The 16,169-nt window shown below is 39.5% G+C and overlaps 1 long non-coding RNA gene across 1 annotated transcript; it reads right to left on the bottom strand.

The window, feature by feature from the left end:
* Positions 1-2,503: 2,503 nt before the first annotated feature.
* LOC121468165 (uncharacterized) lies at positions 2,504-15,841 on the bottom strand. Its single transcript, XR_005978185.2, has 2 exons — positions 15,596-15,841; positions 2,504-9,565 (listed from the first exon to the last, which is right to left on the bottom strand). It is a non-coding gene; the product is annotated as an uncharacterized lncRNA (long non-coding RNA).
* Positions 15,842-16,169: the final 328 nt, after the last annotated feature.

Here is a 16,169-nt window from a genome sequence, read left to right as displayed (position 1 = left end):
TCAACTTTCTAAAAACAGTTTTCAACTTTCAGTTATGACTTCTTGCAAAGTTATGATGATGTTTCTCATACATAACCTCATTCCAGTCAAACCTGTGTTTGTGATTTCTGGTACCCTTGAAAGTGTGTGGGGGGCAGGGCCCAAGAGGGGTTGGCTCTGGGCTGGGGCTAGCAACGTGAGAGTCTGTGTGCCAGTGGCAGCACACAAACCTTGGGGCTGCACCACACACTTTGGCAGAAGAGTCCCCCCTTAGGATGACACGGCTGTGCTCACCAGCACTGGGACTCTTCCCACAGAAAAAAAGGGAATGTAGCACACTCACCCCTCTAGCTGCCCAGGGTTTCTTGCTGCTCCATGACTAACAATCTATCCTATTGATTTCGGAATAGGTGGAAGGGAAATAAAAGCCTATTCACAAAATGTTTAGTAAAGCAAGTAAGAACATCTGCAGTCGTTTGTCTGGAGGAAGGTTCCTTCCCATCCCTGGCTAACGATCACAGAATTTGGACAAGGAAGGAGGGAGGGGAAAACCTTATGGCCTTTTGGCACTTGCATTCCCCTTCTTGTCACCAAGCTGTAAAATGGGACACAGTTACACAAGATTTGTTCCTTTCACAAATAAGGAGGGTGCTGGAACTGATTGATTTATTTATTTAAGTTGTACAGTAATAGTTTTGCTCTCTGAAGTGACAAGGAATGCTTGTATTAAGCAGACATATTGGTGAAACTTTATGTTGGGACAGAGTCTACAAAAGCAAACACATAAACCCAAACCTTGTCATCTCCACCCCTAAATTCAAAGCATGTGACAAACAAGCACTACACCAAAATCTGCAGAAGTTACGTTTAGTTAATTGCAGTAGAGTTTATTTACATATCATAATTTACAGCAAAAGGAAAGAGCCTTAGCTAACAAAAATGGGCATTGCTTCATTTCTAAATAATGCTTCTTACTTAGCATGTAAAGAAAATACTGTTTAACTAAGGGTTAAACTTCACTACCATGCCAGAAAGCCATCCAAGTTCATTCTGTTGTAAACAAATTCCATTGCCAGTTAACAGGCATTATTACTGAAATGGAGAAAAGTTCTTAAATAACTGTGTTTGCCATGAATACATTGAATTATAGATTAAGAGATCAGTGTCTTCCTTCAACTTGGCAAATGTTGATGAGGCATTTGCCAACTAAGAGAAACATGTCAAACATTCAGCTAGACAGCATAAAAACCTTAAAACCCTTGGGGGCAATGAAAGCAACATCTAGAAAAATTCAGATGAACAAAAGTGGACTTTAAAGTACCATATGAAAAGAAGCAAGAAAAGAATTAACAACAGATTACTGCATTAGCTCTCCTTGTGTGATGCCTGATGACAAGGCACATATAGTACTAAATTCTAAATTACAAAAATATTACATATGTGATTGGAGCAGGGGAGAGCAAGGGGGCCTGTCCTGAGAGGCTGGAGATGAGCAACTTCTGCCTTTGACAAGAGACATGAGAAGCAAGTCCTGGGCTCTGCAGTTTGGGAGCCAGTCTGCCTGGGATGGGGAGAGGATGGTACAAGCAGTCCAGAAATGCTAACACAACCCACTCACCAGGGCTTTCTGGTTTTGAATTCCCCAGTTGGTTCTAGTGGGAAGGAGGAGGCAAAAAAAAAAAAAAAAAAGCTGTAGAATATGTCCATCTTCGACATCAGTGGGGAAATGTGCTGCACAGGGCAGCTAAGCAATAGCCCTTCCCACTCAGGAGGAACATGCAAAAGAGCAGCAGAGGACAAGTCAGCAGGGTGAGACCCTATGCCATGTGGCAATTGGCTCTTAAGGGTTCTTTATGCAGCAGCTACAGAATTGCTAGTGGCTGCTGCTGCAATGAAGATTGTTTTTGATCTTTGATAATACCTGTGAGTTTCCCAGTGGGGTATTAACTATTCAGCCATCCAAATTCAGCCAAATCAAAACCTGGCAAAAATAAACATTTCCATTTTGGCATCCAAACATTCAAAATATTTTTTCTTCACTGTTTTTGAATTATGAGTGGAAAATGACACATGTGCATCCACCCAGCTATGCAAAAGCATACTAGGACTCCAAAGCCCACTTTTTCAAACTATGAAATAATCACTTTGTTTTGTTTAAAAGTAGACAGTTATTAAAGCTGAAAAAAACCAAGGTCAGCTAGAACTAGACTTGAGAATGTCTGCAGGTTTTAGAAATACAGTGAAGAACGTCATGACACAATCACATTTGAGGTGTATATTGCCGATAACCCATAGACAGCCTGGGCTATGTCCTTAAATTTTGTAAATATACATGCTTTGATTTATTTGTTTAACTTAGGCTTTGAGTTACTTTGGAACTGGTTTTAAACATCATGGAACTCCCAACACACTGTCCTAGTTTAAGGCAAATTTGGGGAAAACCCTCTGGAAGGAGCCCCCAGAAAACAAACCCCCACAGCCCCTCCCCACCCACCTGGTTTGGGAAAAAATTTCCTCTGAGAGAGAAGTGGAAAAGAACCTGTTTATTCAACGAACAAAGCACCCCCCAGCACCAAAAAGAAAATTAACAACACCAGATGACAACAAAACTCTTTCACCACTCTGAAGAGATGAACAAATCCAGAAAGTCTTTCCTGGGAGTGGTCGCCCAGGTCTGGGGGCTGGGGATTGCTCTCCAGCACTGGGGATGGCTGCTGCAGATCACTAAATGCAGGATCTCAGTGCTCCTCGGTGTTTCCCAGGTCCCAGTCCGGAGCAGGCTGGATGGTATTCAGGAAGAGGAAAGGAAAAGAAACAGTCCAGGGAAAGAATTGGACTGCCTAGCTAAACTAACTAGGAAGCAAAGGCAAAAGCAGAAGCAAGCAAAGCAAGCAAAGCAAGCAAGCCAAGCAAACAAGCAAAGCAAAAGCAAGCCAGCCAGCACTAGCCTTTTCTAGACAGCAGACCATGGGGGGAGGTGAACTGGCTGATAACAAGGCAAAACAAACCTTCACTTTCAGAGTCAGTTCTGAAAGCACAGAACATAATATCAAACATAAACAGAACAAACGATTGGAGATACAAACACCATAACGTCACCCTAGGACGCACACATAAAAGAGGAAAGGAGGTTATGTGTCTTCATTGTTTGAACTCTACAAAGAGAGGAGACATTTCTCACATTTCTTCCTTAGAGGTATGATAAGCAAATCCCTACATAGAAGTAGCCAGAAGAGTTTCATTACCTTCACAAAAAGAGCAATACAACTTAATGAGCAAAATATTTATAACAAACAGTTCCATTCTAATTCTGTTTCTTTTGAGCAAACTTGTCATTTGGCAATACTACTTCAATACCCACCTTTGCACTGGTGAAAGCTGACATTTACACGAGCACATGGACATGCCTTTTTCTGCTCTCACACCCTGAAAAAATGAAGCATCTTTCCAATGAGAGAAGCAAAGGAGCAGAAATCCTCCCTACATTTAACTCTGACTCCAAGGAGCTTAGGAATTCCACCTAAAACAGCACATGAAGTTTTCGATGGCCCAAGAAGTCTTTTTCAACTTTCTCTTCCTAGAACAGGGGCTTCAAACACCTACCTGGATAGTCCAGCTTGAGGAGAATGGCAACAGCTGCTTGGCATAAGACTCACCAAGCCAACACAAACTCCATCCTCAGCTTTCCAAACAGACCAAAATAATCAGCAGCTTCCCGTAAAAGTCAGTAGGCGCCACTCGCTGAGCAGCCATGTCCCAATTAATCAACCCACGCTTTTGATAGTAGCCCCCAAATGTATAACCTCCTCCCTGAGCTTTGATTTGTTTCAATTTGTTCAGCTGATCTGCTCAGCTGTCAGCCAGAAATTGCCAGTCTGACCCCAGCACACATCTCAGACTACTCATCACTGGGCAGTTGCTGTATCCTTCAGCTGAGCTGTTCTGCTCTGCAAATACAGGATTCAGGTTCTGCTCCTGTTGTCTAGGTGATTAAGAAATTATCCACTGCTGCTAAAGAGACAAAATGGGTCATCAGGGCCTATTCTAAGGCAGGTCAGTTGGGGAGAGCTCGGAATGAGAGGCAATGTGAAGAAGAGCTAGACAAAAGAGTTTTTTCATGATACTAGTTCACAGCGTTACCTATGATGGGACTGCCCAGGTTATGGGCTACTTTTAAATAACCATTAGGAACCTAAGGAGCTGCCTTAGACTTGCCATGGCAACTGGACCCTTTGTTATATTACTTGTTTTCCAACACAGTTCACATCCATATAGCTAGAGAGCAAGGTGAAATTCAGTCTTTAGGGGACCTCCAGAGCAATCTAAAAGACAAGAGGAAATAAGCCCATGATACATGTTAGCATTTGTATACTTCCAGCTTTACCATCCGGTATCCTTGTAGCAGTATCCTTCCTATGTTTTAAGCTGAACAGACAAGACCCAAAAGGCCAGGAGCAGGACTAATGGGGAAAAAAAGAGGAAAGGCTAGGTGGAAATTAGGTGGCTTTGAACAAGTTGCTGAGAGACAGAAGGCTTAAAATCAGCTGAGTAAACAGTAAATTGCAAATGGCAGCCAGCAGGGAAACATTTGAACCCAGTACTATTACTCGCTAGGCAACTCAAAATATGCAGTTTAAAATTCTTGTTTGCTACGGCAAAACTCTTTCACTTGGATATCTTCAGGAAATAATAATTTTAAAAATATAAAGAAGTAGAAAAACATAAATTATAAATTATCCCCACCAGTTTTTTTAAATCACAGCTCATATTTGCAGATGCATTGTTCAATACTTTTGACATTCTAGCCAGGAAGTCTAACATTAGGCTATGAGGGAAGAGTATTATAGACTTTAAATCATTCCTCATATGTGCTTGAGGTGATTTATATGACAGCTATGCACTGAAGTCCACATATTCACTTAGAAAAATGCACCTTCCAGAACAGTATAATTAAGTAATAGGAATTCAATTCAGGTAGATTTTCCAGTTTCCTCTAGTGACCCCCAAACAAGAATGCTTGTCTGTAGACAACAAATTGAATTAGGATGTTTACTGAAAGAAGTAGATGACCTGACCGATCAAGGCAGCTGACATTTTATTGCAATCTCTGACTGAAAGGGCTATTCATGGAATTTTGCGTTCACTTCAGGTTTCTCTTGCTTAATCTTCTGAGATGTATTATATGTTCTTCCTATAGGAGGGTTATGTTACTAGAATTTCTTTATGTGAAACACAGACAGCTAGCATTTGATGTAATTTTATTTTAATATTGTCTTCTTAGACAAACCTTAATTTAAGGTGCATTTTTCTCACATAGAAACACTAGATCTGTATCTGGGAGTCACCTACATAAAGTTCCATTTGTCAGCAGCATTCTGCAGTGATACTGCCAAGATTTGGTCTCTTTTTCATTACATTCTCTATCAATATTCTCTAACATGATTTACTAGCATCTTAATTTGGCAACATGGTACTGAATTCCAACATGTTTGATATAGTGTAAAAAACATTTGTAATAGTACTTTCCTAGCACATTATGTATAAGCAGTAATTCATTTGAACTAAGTCTGTAAAACAGAGCTAAACAACAGGATACACATTGCTTTCTTAGTCAAGTTGCAATATATTACACCTGATTTACATAACTCCATAATGTGTTTGGAGCCTTTTGTGTCAGACGCGTGACCATGTGGTCAGTAGAACTGTATCACCCAGGCACCTATAAAATATGTATAGAGAAATAAAAACATGAGATTGGGTTGGCATAGTATCAATCATTAGAAGACACTGCAGTACCTTATTGAAAAGGCAGAGCACTAAAATCTGCAGTGTGATTTACCCTTTTTTTTCCCCCCAAACTGGCAGCATCAGTCTTTTTAAAGCAAATCCTTTTCTGTCCATTATTTGATACTTATTTTCTGCTCCATCAAAGCAGTAAGGAGCAAATGAATCTTTAGACAACATTTCTCTGAATGTCATAGATTGTTCTTACAAATTTGACATACCATTTGGCTTCAGAGACTGATTGGAAACAAAACAACCAAACCCCAAAACAACTAAGGAATCTGTGTTACAATTTTATGCTGACCAGTATTTTGATAGAAACTAACTCAGTGAAATTTTGTCAACAGATTAAGACTGCTTCCTACATCAGGGCTTAGCATATTTGACACATTCTATACCCAAGTTTTTTTATGCTTATATTGTTTCTTTCCTTCCTTCCTTCTCATTAGCTACATATACATATATAAAAAGTCACAACTGTGAGTTTTTTCAATGAGGTTGATTCATTAGGCCATTATTTTGTCTTTCCTTCTACTACCCATGAACTGACTGCCACAAGCATAGTTCCTTCCTAGGTGAATGCCTTTGGAGGCCCAAGTGTGTTACCACATTACCACACTGTGTAGAGAGCAGGAGCACCACTGACACAGAAGCCCATAAGAGGAAGCCCAACATGACAAAATGAAGGTCTCTGACACACTTCTCTGCTTGTTCAAAGAACAGCTGGAAATTATGTCAAAGGCTGTTGAAGAATATCCACACCCCCACATGGGCCAAACTACCATGTCTTAAATAATTGATCCTATATCCACCAAAGAATTTTGTTTCAATACTTTGAAAGGATATTGCATCTCACAAAAATAACAGGTTTCTCTGCATCTTCATAATATCTCCTCTGTAACTAAGGCTTCTGCAAATTTGTGCCCATTCTGCATGGGCTTTCACATGCAGAATGAAGTGAGTAGAACTTAGTAAGCTGTTCTTAAAAACTCCATTAAAAGATCTGACAGAGAATAGAAACAGTTCTGTCTTGCAGATCCCTGATGCTCCCTCTAGCAAAACCTTAAGGAAAAGTAATATTAATTTTCCAAAATAAATTTATTTGTTCCCATGACTGAGATTAATTAAGTGCTTAAAAATCCAGCAAGACTGGGTGTTGGAGGGTAGGGTTTTGAACATGTTTTGCAAAGCAAAGCTCAAAGTAGGCACTTTTCTCCCACAAATTTGCAATTTTTTCATATTAGAAAGACAAAACTATTTGGGCTTGCATTTCTAATTATTGCACAAATTTGGCATGAACTGCACTTAAAAAATCTGATACAATTGTTATTCATTATTTTAGGAATCCTAAATGCTGATGTAATGTAGCAATGCACAGGTTTTTCATGGGGAGGGATGTGAAAGGAGGAAGAGGGCTTAACCTCGCAATATTTAAAACCAAGGCTGACTTCTAGTTCTGTAGGGAATTTAAAGGATGTCTTCGCTAAAAGCAGATGCGTACATACATATGTGTTTACACATATGTTCACACACAGTCAAGCTTGCTACAGGACCTAGAGGAATAGGATTGAATTTGGATAAGAGTCATCCTATAATTATTGAGGAACTGGTCACTCAGGCAGGAGCGTCAAAGGTGCTGACTGTGGTCCAAACCACATGGCTGTGTTTGGTTCTCTGTGGAAACTGAAAAAAAAAAGATCAACCACGTTAGTCAAATGGGTTCTCAGGTCAAGACAGAATCACCTTTTGTAAATCCTAAAAGTAGAGGCTGCCCTTTCCAGTCTGGTTCCTGGGGATTATTTTATTACTATTCGGTCATAGGATCAAAGAATGGCTTAGGTTGGAAGGGACATAAAGGTCATCTTGTTCCAACTTCCCTGCCATGAGCAGGGACAACTTCCATGAGACTAAATTGCTTAATGACCCACCCAACCTGGCTTTGAACACTTCATCTGCTACTTCTCTTGGCAACTGTGCCAGTGCCTCACCTCCCTTATAGTGAAGAATTTCTTCCTAATATCTAATACAAACCTACCCTCCTTCTGTTTGAAATTATTACTCCTATTCTTATCTCTCCATGCCCTTGTAAAAAGCCCCTCTCCAGCTATTTTTAGGACCTATTCAGATACTGGAAGGTGCAATATGATCTCCCGGAGTCTTCTCCCAGCTGAACAAATCCAACTCCTTAAGTCTGTCCTCATAGGAAAAGTGCTCCAGTCCTGACCATCTTCATGGCCTCCCCTGTGTCCTTATTGTGCTGTGGATCCCAGAGCTGGATGCAGTGCTCCAGGTAGGATCTCACCAGAGCACAGAAGAGGGATAGGATCCCCTTCCTAGTGGTCACATTGCTTTGGATGCAGCCCAGAATTCAGCTGGCTTTCTGGGCTGCAAAGACACATTGTTGTGTGTCAACTTTATTCCTTAAAAAGCAATCTCCTCTCTGCTCCTATGTATCTGCATTTTATAAAAATGTGTGGCCAGAGTTAAACATGTTCTCATTCCAAGAAAACAAATATTAGATCCCAGTATTATGTTTTCAGAATACTTTAAAAGATTTCATAAACTTACTTCAGTTCCCCTCCCCTCAAAAAAAAAAGTTTTAAAATCTGCAGTTTGTATAGACACACATAAAATTTCTCACAAATGCTATCAAATATTGTGGCTTCTAACAGTCAGTGGTAACTTTAATATTTGCATTTATTCTGCTCTTCATAATGAATTTCTTCTCTGGAGGTGCTTGAAACTGCCTTCCAAACATCCCAGAAGTCATATTTACAAGCACAGCTACAAAAGATGCACCTGCAAAATCAGTCTTTACTGAGCTCTATGGCAATTTGGTTTTTACCAGCCTGGAGTGAGAAACACAACTCTGATTAGATACACAGATATGGAATTGTTCCGGAAGCTAGGGAGCCTTTATATTCAACATCTTTTAGTCTTTATGCAATACATGCTGAACAAACAAGTACTGAGTTCACTGGAGGGGAAGACTATGGTAACAGACTTCTGGAAATGTTCTGTCAAATGCTGTATAAATTAAGGACTTTAGACTAAGGCCAAAGAGAGATGCCAATGGACGAAATTCAAAAGGAGCAGGTGCAAGTCAGAAGTGACAGAAGAAATAAATTTACTACTTATACAGCTGGAACTAACCAAACAACAAGAGCAGACATACTAAGATAATACAAATTTAGAAAAAACCTCAAACAACTATGGCAAAAGCCTTAACCACGTATGCCTATAAACAGGCTGATAAATTAAGCACATGCTCTGGCTGTATTTTATAGAAGAAATTTTACATTAGAGATAACAAAAGGTGGTATCTTCCCATTTGATGTTGACATTCTGCCTCCCTCCTGGAAATGCAATAGCTCTCCCTTCACATCCATTCTATCAGTTTCACATTTAAAGACCCCTGTGCTAGGAATTTGCCTTTTTTAATTTTCAGCATCATAACACATCCAGGAATTTCAATATTCAGACTATTGCATCAATTCACACAAATCAGCAACTTCAGTAAACTTCTTATAAAACCTTGGAATACTTAGCTTTTCTAACTAGTCTCTTGATTTTTTCTGTTCCAATTCATGTCTACAACTTCTGCTTCCTAATGCCACGGTCTGCTCTGGCATTTGGTATACCAGCTTCTGATCTGTTCACAGCTGCCCAGCATCTGCCACAGACTCTGCTACTGACCAAAAGAGTTGGAGGGAGGTCTGGGCCACAACTTGACTGTTCACAAACTTGCCATCAGATTTCAGTCAAATCTTAATTCTTCTGTTCCTGACTTTCAGCAATGCATCTGAAAAATAAAAAGAAAACTAAAAAAACAAAAAAACAAACAAACAAAAAACCCCCAAAAAAACCCAATCACAAACCAGTTCTTTTTCAGCATATATTAAAGAAACTCAGATATATAACAGAAAGCTATCTTTGCCTTCTATCCCAAAAAAGTTAAGAGTACCAAGCCTCACTCAGGATTTTCCAGCTGTAAGTAATGGTTAGTATCTTAGCACTGTATGTTTTGGAGCTACTGGTCTTAGGTGTCTCTTTTTCCTCTGTTCAATCTGTAGTACTCACACAGGCAACTTACCTAGGAAGCTAAACAGGTAGATTCAAAAGATGATTATCTCCTCTAAGGAAAGTATCTGCTAGTGATTATCGAGGGAGCCTAACTACTGCCTAAGCCTGAATGCTTCACTTCTGTGTAGCTCTTAGGTGAGAACATGGAGCCTAAATGCAGTTAGATGCACAACTTGAGCTAGAAGTTTCAAAAATAGAGAATAGCTCATATATAATGATTTTTCAGAAAAATAAAATTACATAGATTAAGGAGAGTGTAAGATTTCACAGCTGAGGATGCTTTAGCTGAAGTGGTGTCTAACCAATCTGCCATACAGCTGCAGTGAATGGTACTGAAAGTCAGTAGTAATACAAAGAAAACTGAAAACTGTAGATCAAGACACAGTCTGGTGTTCAGACAGAGATAAATTTACACATTACAGGATTGTTCCTTTCAACAAAAAGGCTGGGTCTACATTCATGGCAATCATCATCAGTGGGAGACAGATATCATGGTATCTCTGAATGAAGGAACTTCTAAGAGTGAGAGGATCTGGATTTTTAGCCTGGCATCAAACAACTGCATAAACAGACCTTCTAAACCTGTAGCAACTAATGTATTGCTGATTTATGATCATCCCATGGAGTATTAAGCAGTTGTGCTGAAAATAAAAGATCTTGGATTATAGCTTGCCAAAAGATAGTTTGAAGCCTGGGTGATCCTATCATGACTTAAAACACAGGGCAAGAAAAATTCTCATTTGCATCACAGCAACTAATTTACAGCAGAACACATACAGTCTGAGGATTACTGGGGCAGTTCAGCCAATATAGGTACTTCAGACTAAGGAGAGATACAGGGGATGCATAACATTTCTGATATGGACATTCTGTGTCAAATGCCTGCACCCCAACCACTGCAAGCCTGATGATCACAAGCAGCCTGTTACCATTTTCACCTGTACTACCACAGTGTTGTGCCCCTGAGGTATTCAGTTCTACTAATATGCTCTCTGTCTCAGTAATAGACTCTGCTCAGAATGGCTTGTGGTGCCAAATGGTTTTAGCGTGTCACCATCTCTTAATTCTCAATAACTGGCAGAAGATAAAAGATAATTTAGTCCCTGACCCCTTGAAATTTCCAGTTCAACATTCCCCGGAGAACATTGATGAAATGTTGCCACCTTGAATACACTGAGCAAATTCACAGTCCCACAAGACTACTCATATTTGTGCAACACAGTTTGTAAACTCCATGGCAGCAACAAAAATTATATTCTAATACAAATGAAACAACATTCTAGGACTCCCTCCAGGGCTATCAAGGTTTCCTCTGCTCAGTCAGTTTTGGCTTTGGACAATTACAATATAAATACAGTTAATTACAGCTAAACAATAAAATTATTACAATAAAAATACAGTTAACTACAGTTCTCCTACTTTCTCAAGTGTGGGAATTCCAAGGAGTACAAATCTAAAAATGGAAAAATGTTATTTAAAATTCTTCATGTATACATATGACATTCCAAGTAACTTTTAACATATTTTATATTACATACTGGTGTGTCTGTTTATTGAGATACATATTAATAAACTTCATGATAAACTAAAGACACAGACACTTGAAATCTTTCTCACCACCCCATCTCTGGTACTCAAAAGTATCAGGCCTGTTCCAGGCCTGAGACAATAGCTCCATCAGAAATTCCTCTGATGTGCCACAGCTAGATCAATGGGCTACACCTGTAAGAACAATTAAACATTCCATGCTCTAAGCTGCGACCAGATAATATGTAATGGCACAAATAAGTGTGCTATCAAACTCACACTGCCAGCAGACCGCCACTGGGGTTAGCTTGCTCTTGTACAAACTGCCAAGCCACTCAGAGTTTGTGAGACATAACAGAGGTAAGAGTCATACCTGGGCCATTCTAACAATTCAACAATGTAGAAGATGTTCTACAACAATGTAGAAGAGTGCCCAGCACTCTTTAATCTTCTATAAAGAACAATGGTCAGATCTCAGAGAAACGTTAAATCTATGCCATCGTCATTTTATTAATTGCATTTTTGTAGCAATATTACTCTGGTTTTATTGTCAAGGTAAGATCTGATTTTCTGTACCACCTCCACAGATGCATTCCTTGGCCTGACCCCCACTGAAAAAACTCTGTAGTTTCAACCCAGGTGAAGTGAGTACCCAGAGCAAAGGAGGACGTCCTAGTCTCCAACTCTATTTGTGAATGTAAACTTCCAGTTTCTGTAGTGGAGACTTGGTCCTTTCTTTGGTGCCCAGGCCAAACCAGAACCCCCCACCAATACGCCCTGTCTAAGATACATATCCCAAGGCCTATTTTGTACAGGTCCTTTTTCCTTATTGGCAGTCAGATGCAGAGAACTTACAACCACAGTTTTAGATCTGGAACACTGCTGAAGCAAAAGGACCCAGAATGTTGAACTTTGAAAAAGATCCAGTCCAGGTCTCATTAATGATTGGCAGGTCCTGGTCTCACTTCTGACCCACTATAAGGGAGACCAGAAGTTCCATTCTTAGAAGTCTGCCAATTCTTTTACTCTTAATGGCAGTTCCTCTGCAAGCAGAAGGAATGCTACAGGCATGCAAACAGACAAATCTGAACGTCTTTCACTGACTGGACTTTCTTTGGAAGGACATGACACTGGAAATTGGGATCTGAACAGCAGTGAGATAATCCAGTCAGGCTTCTGATCTTGAGCCACGTGTGTAGCCACCACAGTGCAGTACCTAACTATGCACATGTCTTGCACAGCCTGGCTAAGATACAGAGGACCTGGGAATGGACTCTTTGTCCTAGAGTGACTGCTGCCCTGATTCAAACTCACCCAGGGGTGTGACGAAGCCACTACTGCAAAGAAACTATGTAGTGCTTGAAAGGGGCTGCAGATTAGTTGAGTTTTTTCCCCCATTAGCACTGGGCAATGTATTATGCTGCCATGCACCAGAAGATCATTATAGAAAAGACTTCAGAGATCTGTGGTAACAGATATCCCCAGATACCAGACAATGAGCACTACAACACAGAATTGTGCTGCCTGTTGGCAGTGAGCAGTAAGTACTTGAATCTATTTTCAAGAAGCAAACCAGAGATGAAATCAGCTGCAGGCTCTGGAGAACTGGAATAAAAAGCTTCCCAAACACAGTCCATGAACAGATAAGTCCCCAGAAGTCAAGGACAATCCATTCACTACTAAGAAAAGCATCCGAGGAACATTAACTTCCTGAGAAAATTAAATACTGTGAATATTTTTGGCACATACTAGAAAGCTAAATGTATTTCCTTAACTGCAATCATTTAACACAGTAGGTTATACAAATAGATAAAAATTTCATAACTTGTTTTATCTTTGCTTTCAAAACTGTTCCATTATAATGTAAGACTTCCTTGACAATGCACAGGGTTTTAAGGCACCTGCATTGCCTTTAACTGCTTCAGCAACAGACAGTGCTGTGCCATACATGTCGGAAAGGTAACCTTTCCTGTTAAGGCCAATTAAGTGCAATTTATTCCTGTACAATGCTGAGCATTGTAGAGATAGTTTCAGAGGAGCGCAAATGCAATATTAGTGCTGCAAAGATATTACTTGCTACACTAAATTATATTTGCTACTGACAAAATGTAGTCAAGCTCTTGTCTCTTAAAGTCAAAATCAACCCCATCAACATCAGCAGGAAGTCTAATGCAGCTGGAACCATTCCCTTGCATTTAAAAGAGAACTAATTTTAAAAAATATTAAAAATCTGATGAGACCTTACATTTACTAATAATGCTTGATTCAGTCCTGATATATTTCCTTCAAATGGGATCTCAACCTGAGAGGGAAAAATCCCAGACATACTATTTCTAGACACATTCAAGCTCTAAACCTCCCAGTGTCTCTTTGATTTTGTGCCATTTATGAATCTCTACAAGGAACGAATGCTTCCTTATGTAGTAAAAGATTTGCACTGTAACCAAGGCTGGTGACATCATATTGCACCAAGGTCTCAGCACTGGTAAACTCAACTGTTTTACTTCAGTTAGTGAACTGTACCATTGTGCAGTCTACCTGCAAATGCTGTCTGCATTTACCTGCTTGATTGTGATCTCCAGAGCAGAGAGTATTTTGTCCCAAACCAGAGATCTAAATTGTGACTCAAACAAAAAGATATCCTGAGGTAGAAGCCCTAGCACTGAAGGTGAGAGAAAGCCTCCCAGAATTGCATTTTACAGCATTTGATTCTACTTTAGTACATAGTATACAACTTTTCAAACCTGTGACATTCTTCTGTCCTTCAGGAAGAAGCAACAATGATGGCAATGATGGAATCTTTAGCAACCAGAAAAGAAAGTTTGTACGTGAAGGGCTGCAAATCATGTTCAAGTTCTGGGAGGATATGTAAGGAATGCACCCAAAATACTATCCATTTATGGCACCCCAGAGGTTTTGATGGCAGTCAGGGTTTTCCCCATTTTCTATTCCCTCTTTCACTCTTGGCAAAGAGCAGTAATTTTACTGCCAAAACAAGTCTCAACTCATAACCTATTGTCTTGAGAAAAAAAAAGCAGCACAGTTGACAGCAGCTTTTCTCCAATTCAGATGTTCTTCTTCAGTTTCTGGAGAGCCAGAAAATATGGTAATTTGGACTGTTGAGATCCTTTTTTTCCCCATGGAGATACTGACATTGATTTTAACACCTTACTGATTTATTTCTGAGGATATGAACCAATGCGAATTGCAGCTTCTGAGTATCAAAAAAAACCCAAAAAAAACCCCAACCCACGTAACAACTAAAGAAAGCAAAAACCATTAAACAAAAAAACCTCTACCCTTAACACACTATTTTGAACACAGAAGTTCAGCTCATTGTGTCCTTTCAAATGTTTTAGAAAGAAAATTAAAAGACTACAAGATATCATGAGTCAGAGGAAGAGACAAAGTATTAGTTGACATAGAAAACCAACAGTGCTTCCTCTTTGCTGTTTCACTACTTTAAATCATTTTATGGCTCTCTTCCATACTGGGATTTTTCTTTTGGGAGTTCATTCTATTCCTAATTCCATCTTCAAATGCAGCTGGCTAATGCTGTGTGGATGTTCAGCTGTCTCCTCTGGGAGGGACTCCTCTCTCTAACCAAGTCATGCAAAAGTTTGACAGAAAACATGAAACAAAATACTACCTAGTTTGTTACCACAATGGCTATGTGCTGTTGTCTGTGACTACTACAACAAAGATGCAATTAGAGTATTAAGTGTGGATGCTTGCATTTCAACCTAAAAATAAATGAAAACAAATCTCAGGGAGAACTGAGTTAAGAAATGGGACTCTGCAAGAAAAAATGCATTACCAGAGACTTCCACTGAGTTTCAAAGGACCATGTTGAACAGGGCATACTTGGTGGCAAGGCCAACATGCCACCAGATGCAGAGGTTTCTCAGCCACCTTTTGAACAGAAAGCTACATTCACATACATACACAGTCATCGGGCAACAGAAGTGAACAATGAGGAAAGAATACAAAAAAAAAGTCACGTACATTTGGATCTCTTAAATATTTATAGTTCAGTTACAGATAATTCTTTGAGGGTCGTGCTGAAAAAACATGTTTCAAAGGAAGTGGTGTTTTCAAATTGGCAATCCCAGACTTCTTTTATAATCATTGGCTAACACTCCCTAAAGATTTTTAAGTTAGAAAAACAAAATTAATGCAAAATTTAAAAATTAAACATTCATCTCAATAGCATAATATTTACCTCTGCTATGGTGTTCTGCTTTTCTATTTGTTCATCTCTTCATCCCAAATTTTTAGGCAGTAAATTGTCTCTGTCTGCCTCCTGCTCTGTTTGTTCAGGGCATAGCGCAATCTTAATTAACAATACATAAGAGTTTGCTTTTTAACATTTCAGACTGTATTTGACCTATATTTCACCAGGCTGTGCTTTGCATCAGAAAAACCCTTGTGAAAGCAGAAAAGCAACACCAAGTTATGCTGTAATGAACAGCATTAGAAAATAACCATTTAATTCAGGCAGAGAGGTAGTCATTGCTCCTCTCTTCAACTGCCAAAAAATGGTACACATCTAAACAAAAAATGTTTTGAATTTGTTTTGTTTGATCTTCTCTACAAATTAAAATTAATTGTGATACATAACTAGGTTTTTGGCTTCAGATAATCTACTACAGTCTGCTTGTGTGGGAAAGAGAGAGACAGTAAGTGGGAACAAGGTCAGTTGGGTTTTACAATTTATCCTCATGCTCCACTTGCACCCATTTCCAGAAATGTCTATATCCTTCTGGCTGTCTTAAATGCCTTCCCAGCCCCTGGTG

The sequence above is a fragment of the Taeniopygia guttata genome, chromosome Z (genome assembly GCF_048771995.1).
Source record: "Taeniopygia guttata chromosome Z, bTaeGut7.mat, whole genome shotgun sequence".
NCBI lineage: Eukaryota > Metazoa > Chordata > Aves > Passeriformes > Estrildidae > Taeniopygia > Taeniopygia guttata.
Note: the sequence above shows the minus strand (reverse complement) of the source record. Positions and strands in the feature narration are given on the sequence as shown.